Here is a 25,243-nt window from a genome sequence, read left to right as displayed (position 1 = left end):
CTTGAAGGGTAAGTAAGTGCTGCAGCCCCAACCATGGGTGGGTTGACCTTGGTTGGCTGCCAGATGCCCACCCCAGCTGCTCTCTCACTCCCCTTCCTCAACAGGACAAAATAAAATGGAAAAACGCGTGGGTTGAGATAAAGACAGGAAGATCACTTATGAATTACCATCACAGGCAAAACAGACTTGACTTGAGGAAAATTAATTTATTGCTAATTAAATAGATTTGGATGGTGAGAAACAAAGACAGAAATTGAAACAACACCTTCCTCTCACTCCCCCTTTTCTCCTAGGGTCAACTTCACTCTTTCTCTCTCCACTCCTCTACCTTGACAGCCCTGAACAACACAGGGGGGATGGGGAATGGGGTATTATGATCAGCCCGTAACAGTACCTCCTCACACTTTCCCCCTGCTCCAGCATCATCCTCTCCATGGGCTGCAGGTGAACCTGCTCCAGTGTGGACTCCTGTATGGGCTGCAGGGAAATATCTGCTCCACCGTAGTCTCTCCATGGGTTGCAAGGGCTGCTCCAACACCTGAAGCACTTCCTTCCCCTCCTTCTTCTCTGACCGTGGTGCTCACAGGACTATTTCTCACTTTTTTTCCGCACTCCTCACTGCTTGTGCAGTGTTTTTGCTTTTTCTTAAATGTTTTTCCAGAGGTGCCACCAGTTTGGCTGATGGGCTCGGATGTGTCCTGTAGTGGGTCCACTGGACCTGACTGGAGTTGGCTGGAACTGGCTGGAACCAGCTGTGTCCAGCACAGGGCAGTCCCTGGCATCTCCTCACAGAGGCTGTCCTGCAGCACCCCCCTGCCCCCCTGGACACGGGTGGACATGGGCACCCAGTACAGGGGCCTTTTCCACTAAACTCACTCGAGTTTGTTGGTGCCTTTGCTGTATTGGGTGCAGGCCCAAACCTATAGATACCTCATTCCTCCCTCCTTTCCAATAATCTTTTATTTTGCTTTTCTCTGATTTTCCTACGGTTTTTTATTTTTCTGTGGTAATGATCAGGCAGAATGAATTGCTGAAGACCAGGCACAGGCACATTTTGGGTAGGAAGTGGGACTTTAGCCATCGCCTTTAGCACCAGACAGCTCATATCCCTGTACCACAGGATGTAGTGGCTATCAGGCTGCTCTGGAACCCTCAGTTGGATTGACAGCTGAGCAAGTACTGAGGAATACTTGAAATACAAGGAATTTTTTATTCCCGCTGCTGAATACAAATTAACTAGCCTCTCAGGTACAACATCTCTGATGTAGTGGATACTTGACAGCCTGTTCAACAAGTTTTGTGCCAGAGCTAGATGTATTACCTAAGCCATTCTGTCTCTCTATATTTTGGTCCACATTTTGATCAAAGAGGAATATTAATTAAATGACCTGGACTATGCCTGAAAATAATTCACTTTAACACAGCCATGGGAAACATGCAGGAAGAAATTATCTTAAGCCTTGATTAAACACCCTGTTCATGTTTACAAAAGAGGATCAGGACTACATGCAAAAATTCTACTAATATTAAGAGCAATTCTATAACACTTTAACAGTATTTATTTACGCAGTAAACCAACCTTCCTTTGACTTCAGTGGAAGTCTTTCCAGAGCAGAGATTAAGGAATGTGAAACTTCATACTACCAGGGAAATATGTATACAGTGCCTTTACTGAGTCTAATGATACAGCAGGGAAGCCCTCAAAATCCTGAATATATTAATAAACTACTTCTTAAAAGGCCATATTCTCACCAAAAAGACCATTCTGAGCTGTTTTACTGAAATTGAACTATTTCAAAACTACAAGACAAAACCTATAATCTTCTTTCATTTTCTAAAACTGGCAAAAATGTAATATTTCAGCTGTGAAGTTGTTTTTTCCCCCCACATCATTCCACTTTACAGCACTGACAACCAAGATGTTTATACTGCTATTAATATCAAACCTGCATATGTGGAGTGACTTGGAGGTTGTTTTGATTCAAATTCTCCAGAAACAAATGTGCTGAGAGCAGAAAAAATGAAATTGGAAGTAAGATGCAACTTTTCAATGTTGAGGATAACTAACCCTTAGAAGAGTATGTCAAAGCATCCTGCAACACTAGAAATTCTTGGTTTAAGAATGGATTTCTTTTAAAAAGTAGTTTAAAGTTCAGCCATGTGTTATTTGGCTTGATAATGTTCATTTACAAACAAGGAAAGAACTGTTCTTTTCACCTCAAATTACTAGGTGAAAATATACAGCTTATGTTATAGTGGCTGACAGAAATAAGAATGTTTACTTCTCACCTTAAGGAGACAAAGCAAGCCCCTCCCTTCTGAATAAAAAGTCACAGAGAGCTGCAATTGAAACAGCTTCAGGAGATTAGCTGTAAATAACTACCAACTTTTTGGTAATCTTAACAAGGACAGCAGGAAGGATAAACATCTTTTTACCATATCATTAATTATTGTTCCTATTGTTATTGCTACATATAAATTGAATCTCTGTGCTGTGCTTCACACTGCTCTAGGCATAGAAAAACAAATAAAGACATACTCCTTGTCCTTGGGAGTTAATGACCTGTAAATAACCCACTCACAGAAGTGTTTCTGCGAGGTGAGAGCATTGGTAGGTGGTGGCAGAGAACTACTCTCTGACAGTTCTAAACTGGATCAATGGATAATAAAGAGACTTCACTCTGCCAGACTGATGGTCTGGCACATTTCATGAGCATTAAAATCACATGCAGATGCTGCTAATTTTTAGAAAGCAGGAGATCAACTTGGTTTAAAAAATCTGTAATGCATTTTCTGAAATGTTGATCTGGAAGACTTGCAATGGAAAAAAAGGTGAAGAATTTGAAGACTACTGTTATGAATTTTGTTTTGTATCATGAACATAAAAAATAGTAATTTTTCTAGTGTTCAACTTCTGCTTTGCTCTTTTGTGTGCTACACTATTAAAGGATGCAAGATTTCCCTTTGAGACTTCACTGTCTTTTGGCATCCTCTTGATTCTTCTGCTTAATTTTTCATTCAGCTTTTCTGTGAAGCTCATTTGTGGAAATTTGTTCTGAACACATAGAAGCATAGGTATAGGGGGAATCCTGCAATACAAACACAATCAAAAGGTTTCCATAAGAAAACTTGAAATGTCACAAAAGACTAATGTTTCTGTTTAACTTGGCTGTAAGTCTGCATTTCTACCTCCTTTGACTTTCCAGTTCTAACAACTACTAAATTTCTGCTAGAAGTAAAAAAAATAAAATATATATATATGGATAGCAATTGTTATAGGTCAGGGAGGACTTCACAAGTGTGCACATTTAAATATTGAAAATACATGACATCATATTGCTCAAATTATTTGCTCTTATTCAACAAGTGCTTGCTGGGCACAAAGAAATTTTAGTGCCATCTGCATAGTAATAAAGAAGAAGGGAAAAAACTCCAATCATAATATATCCTAATATTTTTATTTAACAAATGAACATGTACTATGAGAATTAGTCTGCCTTTGCTTTCACCCCTTGTCAAGCACAATTACATAATTACATTGTACAACAAAGGCATAAAAATGCTATTGGTTTCATGTAGCAAGATTTTATATCATCTCTTACGAGCATGAGACAAAAAAATATGCATTCTTTGTTTTCATTATTGATATCCAAATGACCCAAACATAGGTATTAATGATGGTACTGAGTGAATTGATGGGTTATGAGAATGCATTTTTCCTTCTTTGTCCTTGATACCACTCCCAGAATAAGTCAACAAGATTTCAATATTCAAAAAATCAGGGTAAGAATTGAAAACCGAACAGTTTTTGTCAGTTCAATTATTCATCTATTCACTATAAAGAATGGAACAATATTTAAACGAGTATTTTTTCCCTTAGATTAAATTTTATATGGAATGAAAGTGGGCTTCTTAAAGACCCATTATAGCATAATAATGCCTTAGAAACAAGGCTGTAATGTATAGAGTATGACATATTTAGTTGTATAGAAAAAGACTGCATTCCTAGTGGTCCTATTTTATATGATTGTCCCTTTAGTATGAATTTATCAAGGTCTTTGAGGTTAAGTTCAGGGAGATCACACAGTGAATTATGCAGTCATGTAAAGAGGCTTTGTGTTGATTTTGTGAGAAGCTGAGAAACAACGCACAGCATCCACTGTCAGGAGAGAGGCAGTATGAATTTGAATGATGTAAGACCCAAAAATACACGATGGGGAGATTTTCAGAAGAACCTGAAATTTTATATAAAGGTGCATGAGGAGCTGTAGAGGGAGTCAAGGAAGCACTAGAATGACCCACAAACATAAGCAAGGAAGAGCAAGTCATTATTACCTGCCTCTCTGCCTTCATTAGTGAAATTAGTTCAGTCAGTGCTGCAGTTTGCTCATAAAAGCCTCTATCCTGAGCTTACAGCACCCTTTGCAAAAAGTGAGAAGTACAGTCAAATCAGACTGAAATGTAACAGTGTCTCTACATACCCAAGCCAAAGAAAATGATCAGCTGTAAAGAAATAAAATCCAAGAACTCTCTCTCTCCTCTACAGTTACAAGCCCTAAGCATATTTTCATCTTTCACAAAGTGTGGGCATTTCATCATGTCCTGCAGATCAGGAAATATTAGGAAGCAATTTCCTCATAATGGAAGTGAATGCAAATTAATCCGCTCGAGTAAAATGACTTTGTAGAGGTGGGGTGGGAGAGAATTTGCCTTCATCTAGGAAAAAAATGAGATGTGGAGCCTTAACTGTGTGGTTTTTTTCCTCAAACTGCTTGAGTTTGCAGTTCAAAAGGGGTGGCACTGCATCCCACACTGCCTCTCCTGCAATCTGTTCATACAAGGACAGTCCATCTGCTAGGTTTAAACAGACCTCCAGTTGCTTATGTGTTTGTTCACAGATGTAGGTAGGAGGTTTGAGTGCAGGTTTCTAAAACGCGAATCCAAGATTATGAGACACATTTGCAAACATACTTGCATATAGCAGAGTCTTATATATTTGCTGGGAAATGCTCTGTTGTTTGACTTGCAAATCAGTTCCATTTAAATTGAAATATGGTAGTGGTACTTACACATATAAAATTAAATTTGTACAATATCATTTCAATTTAGTCAAGAACTGTAAAATATACAATGACAGAAAAAATTAAAGACAGCATCTGTGAAATTATTATATATGAAATAGAATTTATTTGAGAGAAGAAAGATCTGCATGGGGAGTTTGTTTCAAAGAAATCTGTTTCTTAAACTGTGGAAAGTGCAGCACTTGAAAATAACATTATAATTTCAGTTGATTCCCAAGGGTCCTCTACAAGTAAATCAATTGCTATATTTTTAACAATGGACTGAATTTGCCTCTTTATAAGAAAATTACTGATTACTGCAACAGTTTGATTGCAACTGGAAGTCCTTTCTAATTCTTTTAGTCTTTCCTCAGGAATCTCCCTTTCTCCTGAAAGCAAGTTCTTGATATTGGATAGTAAGCGTGGAATACAACAGAGATGGTACAGAACAAAATGCACCAACACATGACTATCCTGTTTTGGAAGGAAGATACTTTGTAGGAAGATGTTACTATGATATTTAACAAAATATAAAGTGTGACTTTCTTCCTACTCTACCAGCTGCAATAGATCATTAGATTACAGTCTAAGGAAAAATTCCTCATTATATAATGAAAGAGAAGGTTCTCAGTTCTCCATGTAGTTTTTCATCACATCCAGAGTGATTCAGCTGCTGAGCTGCAGAACAAGTCCAAACTGCCCAGCATCCCTAGAGCACAGTTATGTTCTCAGACACTGTTCAGCAAGATAATGGAAAAACAACTGAGAAAGACTTCCGTCAACTCCCAAAGCAAGTTGGACCACTTTTGTCAGTCCATTTTAAGTATATCGGTTACACAATAAACGTTAGCTTTTGTTATCAGTTTTATATGATTCCAGGTAGCGTTGATTCTACTTCATATCTTCAGTTTTTTACTGATGTAATTTTATTGATGTGAGTGAAGTTAAACCAGGATTTAGGATCTTGCTAGGTACTGAGCGTACCTGAGAAGTGACTAATTTCAGATCTTACCGATATAGTAGGATCTGGCCCATATGCAGGTGGAAGGAGGAGCAGGATGCGTTCTATTTCTTTGTAGATAAATGATGTTTTCCAATGATAGATACCTCTGGGAAAATCCTGGAAATTTGGCTACTTGCATTTCATAGAATCCTAGAATGGTTTTGGTTGGAAGGGACCTTTAAAGGTCATCTAGTCCAAGCCCCCTGCAATGAGCAGGGACATCTTCAACTAGATCATGTTGCTCAGAGTCCCATCCAACCTGACCTTGAGCGTTTCCAGGGATCAGACATCTACCACCTCTCTGGGCAACCTGTTCCAGTGTTTCACCACCCTCATCATAAAAAATGTCTTCCTTATATCTAGTCTGAATCTACCCTTTTTTAATTTAAAACCATTACCCCTTGTCCTGTCGCAACAGACCCTCCTAAAAAGTTTGTCCTCATCTTTCTTATAAGCCCCCTTCAAGTACTGAAAGGTCCGAATAAGGTGTCCCCAGAGTATTCTCTTCTCCAGGCTGAACAACCCCAACTTTCTCAGCCTGTTCCCATAGGAAAGGTGTTCCATCCCTCGGATCATTTTTGTGGCCCTCCTCTGGATCTGCTCCAACAGGTCCATGTCTTTCTTGTACTGAGGACCCCAGGACTGGATGCAGTACTCCAGGTGGGGTCTCACCGGAGTGGAGTAGAGGGGCAGAACCACCTTCCTCAACCTGCTGGCCACGCTTCTTTTGATGCAGCTCAGGATATGGTTAGCTTTCTGGGCTGCAACCACACATTGTCAGCTCATGTCCAGCTTTTCATCTACCAGTACCCCCAAGTCCTTCTCCGCAGGGCTGCTCTCAATCTCTTCATACCCCAGCCTGTATTGATACTGGGGGTTGCCCTGACCCAGGTGCAGGACCTTGCACTTGGCCTTGTTGAACCTCATGAGGTTCACACAGGCCCACTTCTCCAGCTTGTCCATGTCCCTCTGGATGGCATCCCATCCCTCAGGCGTGTCAACTGCACCACTCAGCTTGGAGTCATCCTCAAAATTGCTGAGAGTGCACTCAATCCCACTGTCTCTGTCATGGATGAAGATATTAAACAGTACTGACCTCAGTATGGACCCCTGAGGGACATCACTCGTCACTGAGTTCCATCCAGACATTGAGCCGTTGACCACTACTCTCTGGATGCAACCATCCAGCCAATTCCTTATCCACTGAATAGTCCATCCATCAAATCCATCTCTCCAATTTAGAGAGAAGGATGTTGCAGGGGACCATGTCAAAGGCCTTACAGAAGTCCAGATAGATGACATCCGTAGCTCTTCCCTTGTCCACTGCTGTAGTCACTCCATCACAGAAGGCCACTAGGTTGGTCAGGCAAGACTTACCCTTGGTGAAGCCATGCTGGCTGTTTCAAATCACCTCCCTGTCCTCCATGTGCCTTAACATAGCTTCTAGGAGGATCTGTTCCATGATGTTCCCAGGCACAAAGGTGAGGCTGACAGGTCGGTAGTTCCCAGGGTCCTCCTTTCTACCCTTTTTAAAAAGAGATCCAATGTTTCCATTTTTCCAGTCACCAGGGACTTCACCTGACTGCCATGACTTTTCAAATATCATGGAGAGTGGCTTGGCAACTACATCAGCCAATCCCCTCAGGACTCTGGGATGCATCTTGTCAGGTCCCATAGACTCGTGTATGTTCAGGTTCCCAAGGTGGTCTCAAACCTGATGTTCTCTTACAGTGGGAGGGACTTTGCTCCCCCAGTCCCTGCCTTGAGGTCCATCCACTCGAGGAGTGCAGGAAGAGAGACTGCCAGTGAAGACTGGGCCGAAAAAGTTGTTGAGTACCTCAGCCTTCTCCTTGTCTGTTGTTACCAGTTTGCCAGTTGTGTTCATTGGAGGGATATACTTTCTTTGACCTTCCTTTTCTGGTTGACATACCTATAGAAGCCCTTCTTGTTATTCTTTGCGTCCCTTGCCATGTTCAGCTCCAGCTGCACCTTGGCCTTCCTGACCCCATCCCTAACCAAATGGGCAATGTCCCTATACTCTTCCCAGGATACCTGTCCCTGCTTTGGCTGTCTGTGCGTTTCCTTCTTGTCCTTTAGTTTGACCAGCAGGTATCAACTCAGCTATGCTGGTCTCTTCTCTTCCTTTCCTGATTTCTTATACCAGGGGATCGAGAGCTCTTGTGGTCTATGGAAAGTATCCTCAAAGATCTGTCAGCTGTGTTCTGCTCCCTTGATCCTGAGGGCAGTTTTCCAGAGGATCCTGTTGACCAACTCCTTGAACAACTGGAAGTTTGTTTTCCTAAAATTCAGGGTCCTGACTTTACTTTTTGCCTGTCCCATATCCCTCAGGACTGTGAACTCCACCAGTCCATGATCAATGCAGCCCAATCTGCCTCCAATCTTAACATCTCTGATTAGCTCACTTGCATTGGTGACCAACAGGTCCAGGAACTCATCCTGTCTGGTAGGGTGGTCTATCACCTGGCCTATGAAGTCATTCTCAATGCACTCCAGGAGTCTCCTGGATTGCCTACAGCTCACCATGCTACTTTTCCAGCAGATGTTGGGGTGGTTGAAGTCCCCCAGCAGGACGATAACCTGCGAGCATGATGCCTCCTGCTGGAGTAAGCAGGCTTCATCAATAGGCTCCCCTTGATCAGGCGGCCTGTAGCAAACACCAACTACAAGGTTCCCTTTGTTGCCTTGGTCTGTAATTCTTACCCATAAGCTTTCAACCTGCTGGTGTCTATTCTTCAGAGACAGGTCTTCACAATCTATTCATTTATTGACATAGAGGGCGACCCCTGTGCCTCTCCTTCCTCGCCTGTCCCTTCTGAACAGCTTGTAGCCATCAATAGCCGCAGACCTGACTTTAGCTACGAAGGGCTGCTGAGTATCACTTCCAGGCAGCTCAGTACCTGTGTTAGAAATAGACAGGTGTCGTAATCAGTCTTTTATATTTTTCTTAAGTTCACAAAACTTGCCTATTCTCACAAACCATTACTTATGCTTCAGTGTCGGTACTGAACAAAGAGAAAGAAAAAAAACCCAAGCAAATTATGGTTTTCGGCAAAAGAGAAGCTTGTACTTTATGTATCACCAATAAAATACTATGTCCTAAAGTCATCTGATGCAATTGGATGCTAATGACTGCCTATATTTTTTAATATAGACTTAGAAGTGGAAAGGTACACCCTTCAAGTGATATGTAGCTTCCCAGGCTAATTAATGTTCACCTTTCACTATAGTGATCAGCATAAAATTAGCAAAAAGGCCCAGATTTACCCAGATATACTTCTACAGACTGTTGGAATTGAGTTAGGAACGAATGTACATTAAAGACTTTGCTAGCTCATCATAAGGAGCAGGATGAGCTTCCTGGATTTGTATCATACCCCTGGTTGCTGTCATTAAGGATGAGGATCTGAATTTTAATAGTAGGCTCTAGACTTCCAGTTAATTGTGTATGCCATTGAATTACCAGCCTGAAATTTCTGCTCTGTTTAGATGATACCAAATACTGGATATTGCAGATCCTACTGAAAAGTTATCCAAATAAAATGAACAATTGCTTTTTTTTAGTTCCAGACAGTAGCTGAACAAGTCTGAATGACAGGTATGGCAAACTTGAGCAATGGTGGCCTCCTAAATAAAGAGGTCAGCCTTCTATATGCTATCTTTTAGGCAGTTTAGAATCTAGTGAGCAAACACTCTATGGTGGTGTCTTATGCTAAGGAGTGGTATGAAACATTAATGCTGTTTTAGGGATGGAAGAAAAGAAGTAGCAAAGGACTGTGTATCAGCAACTGTGATTCAAAAACTTAAGGTAGAGTAGAAATGGGAGACTGACAGAAAGATAAATGGTTAAAACAGGTGAGTCGCTGTTCCTAGGAGGACTTCAGAGTAAATTTAACTCCAATTTATCTCTTAATCCTGTGTTTGTTTGGCAATGAAAGTATCTACCCAATACACAAACACTTTTTCAACTCCTCAGTTGTCCTGTAGAGCCACACAAATACAGTTTTAGAGAAGCTGTGCTACATTCAGATCAGGTCTTATTAATTAATTAGTTAATTAATTAACTTATTAATTAACAATCAAACATCACCTTTCATTTTTGGGACATTCAGGACATACTTTCAGTAGGATTCCTCCCTCCTCTCCTCTTCTGTTCTCTGCCTGCTCCTCCTTCCCATTCCTGTCTACAGCATGGTGGCATGTATTTTGGGATATATTTGTTTTTACCAGATTTTAGACATCTGGATCAAGAAGACAATATATCTATCGAACAGGTTGCTACACATTCACAAGTGCCGATGAAAGAAGTGTTACTTCAGTGTTTTTGTGCTTTCTGTGTCAAAATGCACAGGGATGTTCTTTCTGAGAGTTCATGTCTTATCATTCTAATTGACTTAATTTCACAAGTACGAAACACAAGTGTATTATCCTTAACAAATTGGTAGAAGATTATTCCAAATACATTCATGACTTAAATTGTTGTATGTTCTCAATTTAATTTTACTTGTACATGGTTTCAAACACCTTAACTTGCTTTTACAAGAAAAACTGACACAATCAGAACAGAGCAGTTACAGAAATAAAAATTACATTATTCAAACAATAAAATCCTTCAGTAAAACCAACATGCTGGAGTTAGAGTCAGCAGAATTTTGTGTTTACATTCAGTAGTCAGACTCCGTTCACAGAAATGTTTGCAAGTGTTGAACTGATATATACTAGTGAAGTCAAAACTTGAATATGTTTGAAGCATTTTTGACCCTACAGTTGACTAGATCCAAGAACATCCCTTGAGGCACTGACTGTGCATAAGCAATTTCTGCTCCCTCCAAACAGATCCTTTGCAAAAATACTGATGAATATTTTCCTAACTTCCATCTAGCTATGACGTAATGTAGAATATTTTGTATTGCTGTAAGCCAAAAAGTTGAAACTGGTGGGGAGGAATAATTTCCAGTATTTTAATGATTTAATAAATAGTTTTGCTGCTGACCAACTTAAAGAACAGTTAGCATTTTTCAGGGAGCAATGAATGTGAGTTGGATAGCTCTGCATCTACAGGGGCAAAAAACACCACACAAAAAATCCTGTTTAAGATGTGGCTAGGATGTTTACTGTAGAGGAGAACAGCTGTGTAGAGCAGCTACTGTGCAGTAAATTCCCAGCCTGGCACTCTAACTTTCCTGTGTAGATGACCCCCAAAACTATTCAGGCAGGTCAGTGAAGTACCTGCTTTTATTGCCATTAACGTGAGTTACAGCTGTTTACAATTGCTACAAGACAGTCTAAATGGAGAAAGGAAACATTAACAACATTAAAGGATGTTCCCACTATGAAATGTGTCTCTGCAAAAATGATACTTGAAGTTCAATGTCTGTCATGTTTTCTAAGTTCCCAGTTCAAATACATTTAGCTTAAAACTTAAAAGTTTATTCCATCTGCCAGCCCTGCATATTCAAGTTTAAATTTGTAAGTGAGGCTGCAACATCACTCGTGGTAAAGATTCCACAAAAGAAATTCTCCTTACGTTTCTGTTCATGATGCGTGAATCAGAATACCGCCTCTGTGTGTGTGTTCTCCTATGTGAAAAGGAGTAAAAAAGAAAAAGAAGAACGCATCATTGTTGCTCAGGTAAATAGACATGGCTTTTGTCTCTCACGAAAGCTAAGTATTTGTCAGGGATAGCCACTTTTTAAGAACAAAGCTTCTTAGATTCTTAGCTCATTGTAAATTGCTGTGACAAATCCTATTTCAACTCATCTGTGTCAACATCAAACTCTGGATCCCACCCGTATACAATGTGTTGAAACAAAAAAATCAGCTTATTTGAGTTCATTGAGAGACGTTTCCTCAAAGTGCAATGATCCAACTTTTCCTTTTAGAACTCAGACAGTCAATAATAGGGCTAAGTATTGCAGCTTGTCTTGCAGAAGAGATAGGACCATTTATAGTTAGTTTTGAAAATCAGAAAAATTAGGCTCTTTGATAAAAAAAAATTCCTTTTTTTTTTTTTTAAGGAAAAAAGCTCTGTTTCTCACAGTAGGGAAGGAGATAAAATGTTGATGAAGAATCCTGATTTTTTAACATATGTTGTTAGTCAGCCTGAATCTTAATGGCATGAACAGCAGAGGTCATCCTGCCACGAGGAAGATTTGGAGATGACTGGAGTCAGTAGGATAATGAAAAAAGAAGCAGAATGTATACATCAAGTTGCTGAGTGTCATCCTATTATCTTCTTTATTTTCCTTTTGGTTTCAGAGCAATGAGAAAGGCCAATGAGAAAGGCCATAGGGTTTATTTCCCCCTCCCCCAACTGACAACAACAGAAGAGTCTGAAGAAGTGACTGGGAAAGAGTATGTGATTCTGATGAAAAGAAATGAGAAGACAAAACTGACAAAAAGAAAGTACCTTTCAACAGGTAAGGCTTCAAGAAGACATATTTTCAATTTCATGGCCACAGAGTGAAAGTCAGGCTATAGTAGTGTCCAGATGTAATAAGCACAAGTAAAAGCAGCATTTACAGTGGTGACACCAACTTTACTTTTTAACTGAACAATATATGCTGCCATAGCCATTACCTTTCTCCTGTATGTACTCAGGAATAAATGCTGATAACATCAGAAAGAGACAGACTATGTGAGCAGATTAGGAAAGGGAAGTAATGGTAAAATGTGCTGCCGACTCATATTAGGTGGAAAAGATAATGCCCTCTGCTGACTGACAGGCAGAGGAGCTATCAGGCCTGCTAAATTACCAGAGTTGTCTGTGGATTTTTTGTATAAACTTGCATGTCTGATGCCAAGAATGTGTTACACCTGACATGGGAGTAAAAGGAATAGAAAACTGTTTGTCTGCATATAGGAGGTGTAAAAGGATAAATAACTTCCTCCTTTTTTTTTTTTTTAATCTTGACAAGAATCCCTTTGGAAGGAGACAGACAGAAGTTAAAGCAAGCAGGACAACAAATCCTACTAGGCTAGCATGCCTAGAAAAATGTATCAGGACATTCAATGTGAATATTTGTTGAAATGAAAAATAACAATTAAAAACTGATCTTGCTGTCTCTTGCTATACAGACTTTTTGCAAATATTGTAAGTGATGAGTTTGTTAGCTAGGAAGCTTGAAAAAAGTGAATTTTAATTGTTTTTTATAGCATTGGCTGGAACTGAATTTGAAACTTTTGAGACTATGTAATCAAACCAAAACTCTGAGGCTGTTGTAGTCCTGCATCCTAAAAACCAGATAACGTATGGGCTGCATGAATGCATCTTAGTTAAAGCTGCCAATCTCTGTTTGCATTTGAGTATCAAATATTTTAAGTGCTACAATCTGCAGCCCAGGAACTCTTTGTTGACATCATTTTCCAGGTGACTTAAATAAATAATATTTGAGAAAAGCATAAATTGCTCACAGGCATTTTAGGAAAAGATAATGCATATAAATGTAATAATTAAGGATGACATGATTCAATATGAATTATTAAATCAGAAGTGCTAGTCATTGATAATATAAAGGCTCTGTTCGCAGCGAAGAAAAGTTTGAAACTAGGACTTTGGTGACTGGAGAGGTTTCTTGCTTCTTGACCTACACTTTGTTAGCTGTTGTCTGAAACACACTATTATCACCTAACAGACATGCAGAATTTGGGAATGGGAGGGGACATAGCATGGGCTTTGACAGTTTCTAATTGCTTTACTGCAGTTTACTGGAAGTTTGTTAGGGAACATTGCTGGTAATATTACTGAGGTAAAGTTTTCCCCCAAAAGATGATTATATATTTATGAGGCTGCATTTAGAAAGGGATAGTAAGAAAGATATTCATATTTCTGTACTGACTTTCTGATCTTTTCTTCCTTTGATGTTTCTGTAGGAATTGCGTTACTTCACAGGGTGAGAAGGGACAGATGATAGGGTCCTCATTTTCATATTTGTTTTGTTACTGTTAAGCAGATCTGTAATGACTTCAGGCAAGAGTTCAGTTACTGAAATTACCACTACGTTAATTTAAAAATGAATATTTATTTATTCCTTTATTTTTAAGTGATTACTTATCTGAGGATATGTATGATTTATACTTAAACATTATCATTTGTTACATATTTCTCTGATGTGATAAAGCACATAAAAAAACCAATAGAAATGCTGAGATAATAAACAGATTTATAGAACTGGTTATTAAATGCTGAAATTGACATACTCTACTGTAATTGGGTGTGCTTGTTAGCATTTGAAATGTGGTAGTAGAATATGCAGGTAATGTTTGGTAGACAGCTGTTCTTGTCTGGAAACCCTCAAGGAAAAGTAAAGTACTGTTCTGTAAATTGTACGCTTATAAAATTACTTTAATTTGAAAATGTTAAAGGAGAAATAAAAACTCACAGAGCTGGCTGTAAAGGTAATTTTCAAAATTTTTTGGTAGCTGAATGAAAACTACTTAATTGTCACCTAAAGGAAACAGTCGCTCTATTAATTTTATTTTAAAATTTTTAGTAAAGATTGTTGTCAAATGTCTTTGCCTACCAAAATTCCTCCTATATTCAATAGAATTGGTGGGATTTCATAGATAGCAATATGAAATCTGAATTTGCCCTTTTAACTGTGATGAGTTCTTAAATTATGGAGGTAAAATACAGACTAGGCGCTCCTGATGGGGAGGAGGAGGAGTTACATGTGATCTACTCAGCCTGCTGACACCTCACTCTCTTACACTTCACTCTTACAACAAGGAGCCTGCAACAAATACTGGAGCACAAGGCTGATTGTAGACCAGCTGTTGTTAAACAACATTTAAAAAAACCCATTAAATAAAACTTTTGTTCTTTATTTCTTGTCTGTAATATACTCATAGATATTTTATATAAGTGGAGAATAGAAATAATAATTTTAAAGATGTGTGACGTTAGTGCTCAGTTGACTGGGCTTTGATAGTTAAAACTTGGGTTACTTTGAAAAATGGTGTCTCTCCTTTTTCTTTGGTAGAGCCTGATGTACGCTGACTCCAAGAGATGCACAGTCTAGAGGCAGGAGTACACTTACAATATCCACATTGCTCAGGATCCTGATGATACAGAAAAGATCTTCTGCACAGGTTTCATTTCTATCTTACAGTGTTCACAAGGATCCTGGAAATTTAGAAATTAAAAAAATGCAACATCAGAGTTTATTCCACAGGCCTTGGTGATAGACAAACTCTAAAATTCAGAGGATGTCTCGCCACTGTTGAGTGGAAAAAAATGAAAGCAAACATGTCACCATATATTGCCATGTTAGTCTTCCTGCCACAATTACTCTATCATTACTAGCAAATGCCTTGTGAAGGTAGTGGAAATCTGCACCGAAAAAGGGCCAAACATAAGCAGGCATAGAAATTTTAAGAAGTGTGGCAGGTGCACCCACCCTGATAAAGACCAGGGGCATTAGGACCACTTTGTCCTTAGTTTTCGCACCCTTAGTTTCGCACCTTTATGGGGACATGTGCTGACCAACACGTAGACACCTCAGCTCAGTCATTATGGTCACAGACACACCTTGGGTGAGGAGTAAACAAGTTAAGGCCCTCAGGCAATCAGAATTGACCACAGATCAGATTCGAGCAGGGTATAAATGGAGCCCCACCAGAGGGCAAATTGAGTTGGTCCTCCTTGGAGCAGTGGGTCTGCAGTCAGGGTATCTCCCCTTGGCTTGGGACGCCGCCCAAGGAAACTCCTCAAGGTTGAGAGCCCTCATCTTATAGGTGAGTGATTGAGTGCATTTTGAATCCTCTTTTCTAAAGCCGACTGTGCAGTATTAATTCCTTCATACACCATCCTGAACCTGTGGTTTACTGATGTTGTCGGAGTGTTGAACGATTTTGATGAGCCTTGTTTCTAGCTAGTTTTCTGCTAAACAATTTTTGTTCAAATAAAGTTTATTTTTGAATTTATCACCTGCCTAATTTGATTTTGTGAGCCTCCACGACAGTAAGTAAGTTCCAAAAGTGGTTTTGAAAGTCTTCCTCGATAGGGATTTCAGGATCACAACCTTCATTGCAAAACTGGATTAAGGGCAGTTGGTTTTACAGCTTGTGATCAGATCAAGCCTTTTCTCAGAGAGGCACGAACATAACTGTTACAGAAGTACTTGCTTCATATTCTGTTTCCCAATAGAAACCTTCTCACTGCATCCCACTGTCCCCAGTGGCCGAGGTGATGGAGGCAGGAGAGCCCACCTCCAGCCCCAGCAAGGACATCTGCCCTGTGCTCACTACGCAGCACATGATGGGAGGAAGGCATTCACAGCGGCAGATCGGCAGCATGCTGTGTATGCAAAAGGAAGGAAAATCAGGCCTGGGAATGCTTTAGAGGTGCAGATGGGCACTGACCATCACAATATGTGTGCAGATGGAACTGCGGCCATGGAGTGGTTACCAGGGACACAGTAGTTTCATTCTTTTGTTTTGTTTCTTGTCAGAATCTTAGCCTGAAAACTTGGCAAAGTTTTTTTCCTGTGAATAACAAGTGAAAAAGAAATCCATTATGCTGAGTTGTTTCTAACTGTTGAGCTAGACGGCTCTGACTCATTCTGTTCTCATACGTATTGTGCATATGCCCACCATATATTGGCTGAGCGCAGACGTAACCTTGTAGTCATGACAGTCATGTCTTTAATCCATTTTTACTACATTTACTGCCTTGATGTTGAAATGCCAAAAGAACTTAGTATGGACTATTAAACAACAACTTCAGTATAAATTAGACACATTCTACTCTATAATCACATATACCAGATCAGACTATGCCTATTTTTTTGGAGTGTGTAGAGTGACCCTTTGCATCTCTCAGTGTTTTTTCACTCCATCTTCAGGGACTGGTTATGATTACAGTTTCAAGTAATATCTTCCAGGATAAAATATAACTTTAGATCTGTTTAAATGTAACTGGTCATGTTCAACATTATTGGTTAAAGATAAAACTCATTTTCATGGCATCTTTAGTGCCATGTAAACTTAGGGTCAAATCATAATCTTAGTGAAGTAAATAGTGAAAATCTAGGGTTTTTTTAAGAGATCTAGATGTAAACTTCAGATTTAAATCATATAGTAAAAAATGTGTGATTTTAGAATGCTCTATTACTATGACCACAGAGCTATATATATATGCATTTATACAGAGGCTATGTCTATATAACAAATTTTTTGTATCTATATCTGTGCTGTATATGTGTCTCATATGTATGTGTCTCATAAATGCATATGCATGTGGGGGGTGTGTGTCTAATTATATAAATATTTGTATACATATTTAATTTTATGTATATATAAATATGCATGGTTATTTTGTTCCCCATTCTAAAAAGGAGCCCTTACGGGTCCTCAGATATTTAACTTAATAGACTGGAAGTCCAACCATATATTCATCAGAAGAATTAAAGTATCTGTGAGAAGAATGATTTGTTGGATTTTAAAAGATGCTATTTGTCAGTCTTGAAAGTTTAAATGGTCTGTTTATAATTTACTTTTCAGTAGGGAAAGTCTGTTAAAACATCTGGTAAGAGTATAATTGAACTTTATTCTCTAACATTATTCCATCTGTGAAGTACTTGGAAGGACTTTATTAAGTGACCTCTAGACCATAAAACAATTACAGTTACTAGGTTCAGTGTTTTAACCTTCATTGTAAGATTTCACTAACAGTGCTGTTTTGGTGTTATTATTAGGGAGTAAAAATTATCTGAAATTTAAAAGGGATTGAATTTGTTTCAGATGTCATTTTGGACTTGTATGGTATAAATTAAATGGTATTTTATTTATAAATAAATATTTATAGTTCAAATATTCTCTTGTCACAAGCCAGATTCTACTAACTTTGCTCAAGCCAAATAATCCTTTACTCTGCAGGTAACTCAGGTGACCGAGGCAAGATATTCAAGAAGTCAGACACTATTTCATTGGTACAGAGATCACAGGTTTTTGTGTAATTTGTAGAAGGATGACTGATGATGAAAGGTCCCTTGTGTCTTCCTAATCTTCCTCTGCAATCCATCTTTTCCCTTGAATTCATTCTCCATCGCTGTGGAAAACATCATTATCCTGGTTTTCTGCAGGCCTGTCATCTAGACACCATGTCCAGTTTCTCATGTCCAGGTTGTATCCAAGTCTTGCAGACTTTTTCTGCATAATTCATCTAACAGACAGTCCCATCCTTTCCTCCACCTAAAACTTTCCCAAAGAGTCTACTTATCTTGTATTTAAATGACTGAAAGATCTTTTTCAGTCATTGCCCCTCACAACATATTTTTTACTGATTTTTCCAGAAAACTGTTGCGTAGATATTTTTGCTGACCTATTACTGTGTGCATATGACCCTTGCCTCAGCTTCCTAAAGTTCCCACTTTTTTATTACATCAGAAGTTATTTGCCTTTGTTTTCAAGTTTTTTACAATCTTTCTTCACCTTGAGCCTTAATTCTTCTTCCAGCTTGAGATCCTGAGAGGCTGACTCCTGTGTCTGTGTAACCCACAATAACATCCTCTGTCACTCATTTCTTTGATTTTCAAACTATGCCTTTCTGCTTTCTCCCACAGTGCCCTTCATGCTTTAAAAGAGCGTGTGCAGGTGCCATGTAACCTTCCTCTCATCCCTGCATAGAACTTACGACGGCATAGAACTTGATGACAAAGATGCTTCAGAGTGCTCTGCCCTACTGCTTGCCCTGTTTAACGCTATTGTTTAATAGCTTCTTTCTTTTCTCATGTCAGTATTCTTGAGTTTCTTCTTGTAAAACAGAAGTATGCACTGTCTTTCTGTTTCCTGTGCAGCACCCAGCACAGAGATCCCTAATCTTTAACTAGAATTCCTGTGATCTGTGGTAGTAGAAATAATAAATGATTAAAAAATGGTTACTTGAAAGTGACAGGAAAATTAACTCCTGACATATGTATAGCAAACAACAGTTTGCTGAGATGCATTATGAATCAGACAGCTACTGAGTTTGCTTGTGCATCCTGAGCTGCTTTATTCTTTTCAAATTTGTTCCTGAAGCTAATTGGGCAGATGCTGGGTTTTGAGCTACAAATAAAAAGTGTCTTTTATGTGCCTGATTTTCCCAATTCATTGTAAGAGCCTTACAATGGTCTATTTGTCAAATTTACCTTTCACAAAGTAATTTGTTTGTTAGTTAAAAAAAGAATCTTACAAATTTACCTCCTATAATAGTTTGTCAGTTTATTCTTCTAAACATCCTGAACCACCATATGCATCCCTGCAACTCTAAAAGCTAATGGTTAGAAGTGACAGTCTCAAATTATATAGTATTATCACCTTTATGTAATTTTTTATTTTATGCAAATTTGTATCAGCCTAAAAGCTACTACTGAGTAAACAAACTAAAGTGTTTCTTATTCCATTGCATTTTTTCCTTATTTTGTCTGGTTTTTTGCTTATTAGAGTGGCCTTTGAATGGTGTGTGGTCGTGTATATTGCAGTTATAGCATATGCTACAAAAAAGTTAAGCCAGGCACCTCAATCCTTGCTCTCCTCAGCCCCTCCTTCAGCTTTAACACTTCTGAAATTATGATTCCCCTTTTTATTATCAGTGTTTAGCTCTGGACCTTAATGTGTGCTCACTGCCTCCTCATTCTGCATACCTGAAAGAGACCCTCATGGGGTCTCTGTTGCCCCCACACCACTACAGTAAATGTGTTTTACCCAGAGATGAACTCTACTTGCACTCCCAAGAAGTGAGACTGGATAAACTGCACCTAAATGAGGTCTATTACACCACTAGGTTGGTCCACTGGTCCTTCAGTGCACTGGTTTATAGTTAATATTTTCAAAATCTGTTTTTCTTTTGAAGTCTAGCAGGTTACAGTGATTGTATAACTTTTAAATAACTGTACTGTGGCAGTCTGAAATAGCAAAACAAAAAAGGAATGAGATAATGACAGAGGCAAGGTTTGTAGAGAGAAGCAAAATAACTTTTACTGTGGTTGTAGCTAGGAACATAAACAAGCTTTCAAGCATCACGTGAAAGAGAAGCAGCAAACTGCAAGCTAGTAATGAAAGGATGAGTTCCAAAGTACTTTGGCTTTATCAGTGGGTTCAGCACATATTACATATTTGAAATGAATCTTTATCCTTTGTTTCTGTCATTAGGCTGTTTCAGAGCCCTGCTTGAAATCTTGTGTGGAAACATGACTGTTAGGCAGGAAGCAATGTTTTTCGCTGCAATTTCTTCACCCATCTACAATGGTGTTTAGTGGCTGCAGTGCTGAACAGGATTCATCTTCTTCTCATTATTCCTCATCAGATCTGGTTTGTATTCTCAGTGCCTCTCACTCCGTCACAGCTAGAGACAGATAAGGAAAGTTAAGACAACATGAAAGAAATGGTGAAGGCAGTTGCCTGATCCAACAATTTCTCAGCCCGCAATGGTATGAGTAGTATAGATAACAGAGACTTTTTTATGCAGGGAGAGAAATGAGGAGAGGAAGGATAAGACCTGAATCAGGAAGGGATGTTCTTCAAGGAAAGTTTGAAACAAAACAGAATGAGCAAAAAGGAGCTGGAAGAAAAAATAATTTCATCGGAAAGAAGAAGAGGGGAGAAGAAAATCACAACAGTAAAGGATTTTGAGATGACTCAGACTGAAGGGGAGAGGATTTAACTGAAGGAAAAAATTTGTAAAGAAAAGAAGTTGAATCAAAGAGCAAAAGGAAAGAAAAGTGTCTTCCTTTCCACCTCTTTTTTCTCTAACGTTTTAAAACAAAAATATCTTGTTTCTGCTGGATATTTATACCCTATATTTCTCTCTAATGACAGCAAAAATAAAATCACTGGTCTGGACAGGCTTTTTCAAACCAAGTATCTACATTGTAAACCTGATAAGAATATCTAATAATTTTAGTGGTACACATTTGGGAAGCTCAGTGGATTTTGTTTGTTTTAAAGTACATGGTAAATTAGCATTTTCTCAAGTCCCAAAATTTTTACAATATCCAAGTAGAACCCTTTTACAATCAAAATTTTTCTGTCTTTTCTCAGCCAGGTGTGGGGTAATTGATGAATATGAGATCCCATAAGATGTAATACCAGCAAGTATTACTCTGAGAGAAACATATATGCATTCCCACACAGGCAGGGAATCTGATATGCCAGAACAAGTGGAATAGACGTACCTTGAGTAGGTAGCCTGTAAGTACTCAGTATAGCACGTGTCCCAGGTTGCTGAACACACAATATGCATGCTTTAGAACTAATCTATGCATAAGCTGTAGTCATTTGTTGGGGAAATATGGACATCAAGCAGCCTTCACAGAGATATAGCCCAGGCTGCTGTATATTTGGAAGTCCAAACAAAGTGCTCGTGCCTTTTTTTGTTTTCTTCCTGGACAGAAGTTGCAGACTGAACATATATATCTAAGGAAACCTGTAGGTATACGCCCACATAGAAATGTATTTAGTTCTACATGTGGGGATCTGGAATTACAAAGCAAATTATAATTGAATGATAGAACTCAGTTTATAGCATTCATCCACATGACAGCATTTACATATATTTGCAAGAGACTCTTTGATCCTGCATTTAACATGGAAACTGTTGATACAAGAAGAAAAGAGAACTGTGACTTAAAAATATTCTGACCTAACACATCTCTCTTTCCTGCTTCCTGCTTTGTTTCTCTCCTGCCTCCTATTAAACCTTCCCTGTATCCAGCTTAAATCCAGAAAGTGGAAAACATATCAAGATAACTGGATTGTTGTGCTGAAGTGGAGCTGTGATTCTGTAGCACACATCCGAGAATTGTCTGAGGGTTTTTTAATGTTTGTTTCACATGTGGTTTGGGGTTTTTTTAAAGGCATTTAAATAGAAAGATAGCTTTCCACACCACCATGCTGTACTTGCCACATGCAACAATATACTTTCAGCTCAGGAGTAGCCATATAACGTTTTGTGGCTGAAAAAAGAGCAGCATTTAACATTTTACTTCAACCTAGTAGCAATTCTGTGATTCTTCTGCTGTTAAATTCCTTAGATAAGTTTTTCACTGTGTAGACTATAGGTTCAGAAGATGTGGCCTAATTTTCACCTTTCTGTTTGACTAAGCATATCAGATTACGGCAAGAAATCATGTCAAGGAGTTGAACATCTTGACACAGGAGCAGTTCGGTGTAAATTATCTTCTTGATAAAACATCTGCAAAGTACAGGATTTGCAGATCAAGAGCTCTTCTTTTTTTGTGCACTTAAATATTTTGTGTGTCTTCATTCACTGCTGCAAACGTGGATGCCAATTTTTTCACTTGCATAGATGTAACAGGGCATTTTTTTCCTTCCTATTCCCTTTTGGTACAAACTAAGCTGACATTTATTTCCATATAACCTTGTGCACCCTGCTCTTTGTGTTGTAGCAAGTGAAAACTGCGGCGCGGAAAAACATCCATCAGAAAACATAGCTTTTTTTCTTTGTGTCTTTAATCTGCTTTGTACCTACAAAGTCTGTGAATTCTTTTGCTGTAAAGGAAAGCAGTATACTGCCGACATCTCAATCCCCCAACAATGTAAATCAATAAGGCTCCAGGCTAAAAAATCTGAGTACTAAAGGTTTTGGGTTTTAATTTCATTTCTACTCCCACCAATAACCCAAAGTTTCCAAATAACCCATCTTTTTACCTGGTTAATATTTCTTTCTCTGATGCATAGACTATTTCTCTTATACTTCAAAGTCCTACCATGCTTTATGACAGGGCCTTCCTAACAAGACCCTCAGGAAAAATACTAGGAAGATAAAATTGCAGAGTTTTAGTTGTTCTTTTTGCTGTTCATAAGTCTTCTGAAAGAATAGATTGTCATGGGGAAAATGCTGATTTAACAGAACTGAAATTATTAATATTAATATTAACTGAATGGAAATCTACTTCCTTAGGAGACAACTTTCCTCTCTGAACTCCTACCTCCTCATAATGTGACTGCCAGGTGCAGGCTTGATAGTAATTTCCAAGTTCCATTGATACAAATTTTCCTTCCTTTTATATCCCAATAGAGAACTAGAGATCTCAGAGCTTCTGAGCATCACATTTACCATGTGACTAATTTTATCAATTTCCTGCCTGGAGGACCTCAAGGCTTCCCTGGCTAATCGGAGGACCTGATGCCCAGTTCTTGTTATCGCTGGCTCAAGAGGTTACTGATAAGCCAAGGGAACCAACCAGCCTGGATGCCTACGAGTTCATTTTGGTTCCCAAATTTCCTGGTTTTTATTAACTTCTTTCCTATGGAAAGTATTGCTTCTCATCCAAGGTTACAATTTCAGTCTCCTCTCCCAAGAATTTTCATTAAAAATTCAAACATTTTTTTCATAGAAAAGAATTTCCACCTTTTCATTTATCAAAAATTTTCCTTTGTATACAGGAGTAGCAAACAGGCAGCCTACTTCTTCATTCACATGTGACTCTTCTTTAAATGTTTTACTTTATTTTTTCCAGATTTATCTCATGTAGTATTACCTTAGTTAACAAGGTAATCTTTTGCTTTGTCTTTGTACTTTTTGCGACCTCAGGTATCTTCAATTTTCAATCACTCTGTCTTCTCTGGAGGTTCTTTCACTAACTTCTCCCATTTTGAAATGGGTTTATAGTTTTGAATTTCAGAACATCGCTACCCTTCACTCAGATCTTGGTAGGCCACAAGTGCACGTGCAGAATTCTCAGCTTTTACCCAGAGGGGCTTTCCTTTTACCAGATTACATGGTTCAGTGAGCTGGATGTCTCTTATTTTGACTTGCAGACCTCCCCTGCCATGACCAAAGTGAACTTCCAGTGTAAGCTAGTACAGAGAACTGAGTTCAGCTTGGTGGCATTAAGCCGTAGCTGCTAAACAGGCAGAGCTCATTAATTCTTGCACAGTCCTGCACTGCTCCTGCCTGTTTGGATTCTGAGAAAGCTCCAAAATTGTCACTTGCCTTGATTGCAGTTTTGTGTAGAAAAAGTGATTTCTAAGAATGGTTTGTCTACATTTATCAGCAGAACATTGAGAAGACAGTGATCTAGGTATGGTGATGCTCAGAATCTTTATAAACCTTGACTTAGGCTTCTGCCTTATCTCCATTAAATTTGATTTTGGTTTATAAAATAACCATCAGATTTGCCATCTGAGCATGTGACTATTTCATATTCAGCAGTCTGAAATGATTTCTTTATATTTGCTTTAGTTTAAAGATTGTTATAACACTTTACCAGAACTCTTACGGAAGTCTTATCCCATATCTGTGTGTGCAAACTGAATTGGAAAAAGAATATAGTAACTTATACATATTCAGCTGGTATGAGACCCAAGCAATGTGGTGACTCTCCAGCATGTCTCTGAGAATCAGCTCCATGATATTTCTTTACTATTTACTGAAACTCTTGTCCTCTTAGTCTTGTCTCAGTTCTAGTTATACCTCTGTGCTTCATGCTGAATCATTCACCCCTTAGTGTTTAACTCTTAAATTCTTAGATTGCTCTGCCCTTGGTGAGTACTTAATCTAGCTATGTGTACATAATTATTATCACATTCTTTCTTCCACCTTTTCCCACACAAATGTCAGGGTGCTGCTCAGGGGCCCCTCAGGGCAGCAGGGCAGGACCTTGCAGACGAGGCACATCCCACCACCCCAGCAAGGGAGCAGGGCAGCCAGGAGGCAGCTGCCCCAGCCCTGGGCATCAGGCACTTCCTTGGGGACCAGGCTAGGTCAAGGCTGGCCAGGGCTGTTGGCCCACACATGGGGGTCATGATCAGGTCTGGTGAGGGGAACCAGGGTCATACACAGCCCTGGAATGGCCAGGCAGCGCCATGGTGATGTTAGCACCCTCAGGGCCCGGACAATTAATTTGTTATTGAGTCCTGCCCTTTCATTTGCCCATATCTTTATGGTGACCCTAAATGAACACCATATGCCAAATTTTGTCACTTCATGTCAGAGTGGCTTAATGTCTTTTCGTATTCTTCACAAAAATGTGGCAGGTCTATGTTTCATGTGAGTGGAAAATAGTGACATTTAATACTGAATTTGAAACTAATTGGGATCTTTTGATCTTTTGGGGTGTTAAATTTTCAGAGTTTTCTTTCAAGTACATTTGGGGTTATTCTTATCCAGAGATTAGTTTTTGAAAAAGCTCATTTTTGCCTCCCTTCACCCTTTCTC

Source organism: Ciconia boyciana, chromosome 2 (assembly GCF_034638445.1).
Source record: "Ciconia boyciana chromosome 2, ASM3463844v1, whole genome shotgun sequence".
In the NCBI taxonomy this organism is placed as follows: Eukaryota; Metazoa; Chordata; class Aves; order Ciconiiformes; family Ciconiidae; genus Ciconia; species Ciconia boyciana.
Note: the sequence above shows the minus strand (reverse complement) of the source record.